Source organism: Ochotona curzoniae, unplaced genomic scaffold (assembly GCF_017591425.1).
Source record: "Ochotona curzoniae isolate NIBS_2020 unplaced genomic scaffold, NIBS_Ocur_1.0 scaffold_2683, whole genome shotgun sequence".
Lineage (NCBI taxonomy): Eukaryota > Metazoa > Chordata > Mammalia > Lagomorpha > Ochotonidae > Ochotona > Ochotona curzoniae.
The window spans coordinates 6,596,417-6,600,277 of NW_024467100.1; positions in this window are offsets into that span (position 1 = coordinate 6,596,417).

Genomic DNA, 3,861 nt, shown 5'->3' on the forward strand with positions numbered 1-3,861 from the left:
CCCACATGCTGGTGTTTTTGTAGTAGCTACAACATTGACAGTCTATGAGCAAACAAGTTCTAAGTTCAGGTGGCCCTGCATTATAACTTCCATGTCAGAGGACCTTCCAGTCTTGGCTTCAGCTCTTCTTGTGTGTTGTCATGACTCCAGCTGTTGTGAGGGAATTTCTGTAGATCGAGCTGAAGGTTACTTTCCTGCACTGACATTCATGAGGACCAGATCGGCCTTAGTGAAACACCTGGAGTCCAGAAACAGCATTCCAAATATCTAGCCTAATCATTGCACTGTCCATTCATGGCTGTCATCTCAGTTCCCTCACCAAGGTTTTCTCTTTTCTGGACTAATCAGCCTTAATTTCTACGTGTTTCTCATATAGAAATGTTTAACATCATCATGAAAGCCAACTTGACACTAAAAAAAAAAAAAAAAAGAGTTGATCTTTCTCATTGTTTGGTAGCCCATCTTTTACCACCCGTTATCTTCTAGTGAACAGGTTTCTTGTTCATTAATGTTCAAGTGGAATGTTATTCATTTGTTAGCAACAATAATGTTAAGAGCTGAGATGTTTTGAAGCCTCCCAGTGTATTAAACATTTGGCTAGGGTCCAGTGTGATAGCATAATGGTTAAGGTCCTGGCCTTGAGAGCACCAGTTCTAGTCCCGGCAGCTCCACTTCCCATCCAGCTCCCTGCTTGTGGCCTGGGAAAGCAGTCGAGGATAGCCCAAACCCTGGGGACCCTGCACCCGCGTGGCAGACCCAGAAAGAGATTCCCGGCTCTTGGCTTTGGATTGGAGCAGCATCGGCCGTTGCAGCCACTTGGGGGATGAATTATCGGACAGAAGATCTTCCTCTCTGTCTGCCTTTCCAATAAAATAAATAAAATCTAAAAAAAAAAAATTGGCTAAATATTTTGACATTTTTATTTACCTCTTTAAAACAAAATAAATGTACAATTTTAACTACCCTTATTTTATAGATCAGGAAGCCAAGATAGAAGAGCTACGAAACCTGATCAGGCTTCCTTTACTATCAGCCTATTGCCATCTTAAAGTTTATCCTTGGTTCTCTCTTCTCTTTACTTTTGTCCTCACAATTTTATTATGAAGCTCAAACATGGCCACAATATTGTTTTATGTTATTTCGATTTGGGTTCTTTATTCAGAGCATAACTTATACTTAACACTATAAAAATTGCATATGCTCTTTAATGTTCCTCTTAATGTTTGCAGAATTAGAAATATTTCCCCCACATGGCTTGCCCCAGGCAGCCATGTGCTCAGTGCCAGACAGGTCTGATTATCCCGTGGTAGGGCTCAGGTATAATAGCTTGGGCCGGTCAGCCCCCCAGGTGCTTGGAGCCAGAGGCATTGGCCTCAGAACCACATGCAGCCATGTGCTTGGAGCCAGGTGGGTCAGTTCATCCTGGGGGTGGGAAACCTGGGCAGTGAAACTTGGGTTGGGTGGTCTAGGAGCCAAAGTTGCTGAGCAAAGCCCTAGAGCCACCCAGTGGTGTGATTTTGAGGGGAATACTTGAGGACCATTAAGAGTTAGATGGAATCATCAGCCCTTCTGGGAGATCAGAGCTGGGGTAGCTAGGATTGAACAATGCTAAATATCACTTAGCGGTGCACCCAAAAACCCAGGCTGAGGGCCTGCCTGGCAGGACTGGATGACAGTCCCTGCCAGTGAGAGTCAGAACAAGGACGGGGAATGTTAGGCTGGGTCATGGCATAAACCAGTACACGAGAGAATGGGGCCTGGGGCAGATTCTGTTGTGGATATGTGGGCCCATCCCTGTAATCTGGAATTTCAGCTGGTTTGCTTAGGAACTCGGGGTGATGACAGGTTGAGGTAGGTATGACCATAGAACCCACCAACACTCATGGGTACTGGGGTTGGGTACAGGCCGGGTTGGCCCAGGTTGCAGCACGCATAGGAACATCCAAGACTACAGTGTGGGGTGGGTCATGCCACAACATCCACTGCACATACATAGGCTGGGACAGAGAGAGTAGTCTGATCAATAAGGGACTAGCACTCAGTGGAACCTGCCAGATCAGGGTCTGGGGCTGAGTCTGGTGGAGGAACTTGGAAAATTTGTCCTGTGTGCCATAGCTCCTACTGATGAGCATGTAATTCAGGCCTGGGTGTTGGTCAGACCAGGCAGAGAGGCTCTACCTGTCCACACATGTGGGGGTAGGGAAGGTTGATTCTGGAAGGGAGTACAGGGCAGGGCCAGGACAACCTTAGCTCACTGACAAGTGCAAAAGCCAGGCTAGAATGTGGGGCATTTGAGGCTAGGTTATCACACCTACCAGTTTACATGAGTCCGAGATGGGAGCGGTCTGGGCAGGGCCAGGCTGTCATGCTCACCAGCAAAAGTTGGAACTAGGGGCAGGCCGGGTCAGGCCAGGCTGCAGCACCTGATGGCAAAAGTCAAGATAGGGGATTGGCTAGGCAGAGCTGGATCAGAGCAACCACTGGCATGTACAAAATCTGGGACTGGGGACAGACCTAGTTGGAGAGCTAATGGGACACCCTGGTGAAGTTATGGTCCCCACTGGTGAGCATGAGAACAGGAATGGGTTGGTAGTCTAGGCTGGACATGACTGAGGTGTACCTCAGCATGGGTGTGAACTAGGTCTTTAGTGCATCAAACTGGACTAGATGCCAGCACCCACTGGTTCTCATGAGAGCCAGAGTGGGTGTGAAATGGGCTGGGCTAGGTTTCAGCTCTCACTGAGCCACATGAGAGTTCCATCAGGGCGTGAACTTAGGTGTGGCTGGGCTTAACATTGAAGAGTAAAAACCAGATTGGGTATTGGCCAGTTTGGCAAGGTTACTGTTCCTTCCAGGACAAGAGGTAGACAAAGTCAGCCCTTGCCAAGGACACTCCAGTGTATGTGCAATCTACCACTGGGAGGAAACTCAATAAGGAGTTGGGGAACTCCTTTGTCAGGGTGCAGTCCCTGCGGGGGGAACACAAGAACCAAGGAAAAAGAGCAGCCTAGACCAGACCAGGTCACAGTACCTGCTGGCTCAGGTATGGGGTTAGGCCAGGATGGAGCAGTTCATAATGCCCACTGGCATCTGAGAACCAGGATGGGGTGCACGACAGACTGGGTCTGACCACAACACCAGCCAGTTCACATTAGGGCCTGTACTGGGGCTGCTGCACCAGGTTGGGTGGCAACACAGACCAGTGCAAGCTGGAATGGGAGCAGACTGGACCAGGCCAAGTTACAGTAACCACTGGCAACTGCTAAGGTGAGACAGACCCTGCAGGTCAGGGCTGTAGCACCCACCAGCATACGCAAGGTGGAGGAAAGTATGTGAGCCCAGTTGGGAAGTAGTGACAACTCCCCTGCTGGGCCTCTGCTCCTGCTAGAACTGGGGCAGGCCAGGCTGGGCAGGGATACAACACCTGTTGACCTACATGTGAACTGGGTTAGAGGGTGAGTCAGGCTGGGTTGACTGATTATATCCCTGGTACAAGGCATAAGCCATAATGAGGGCAGACTGGTTGGGCTCTGCCGCAGAATCAGCTTGCAAGTGCTGGGACTGGGAACAAATTTTGTCAAGCTATACTTCAGAACCATCTGGAATATGCAGGATCCAGGTCAGGGAATGGGTCCAGTGGGGAGGTTGTGGGCACCTCTCTGTTGGGCTGTAACTCCCACTGGTGAGCATTAGAACCATGACTAGGGACAGGCCTGGCTGGATAAGCAGTGGCGCCCACTGGCACAAGTGTAGCCTGGAGGGTGGAATCGGTAGAGTGGAGTTAAGCTTCAATGCCCGATGATGTGTATGATAGCTGAATAGGATGTGGGAAAAACTGGACCAGTCCACTGCACATGCTGG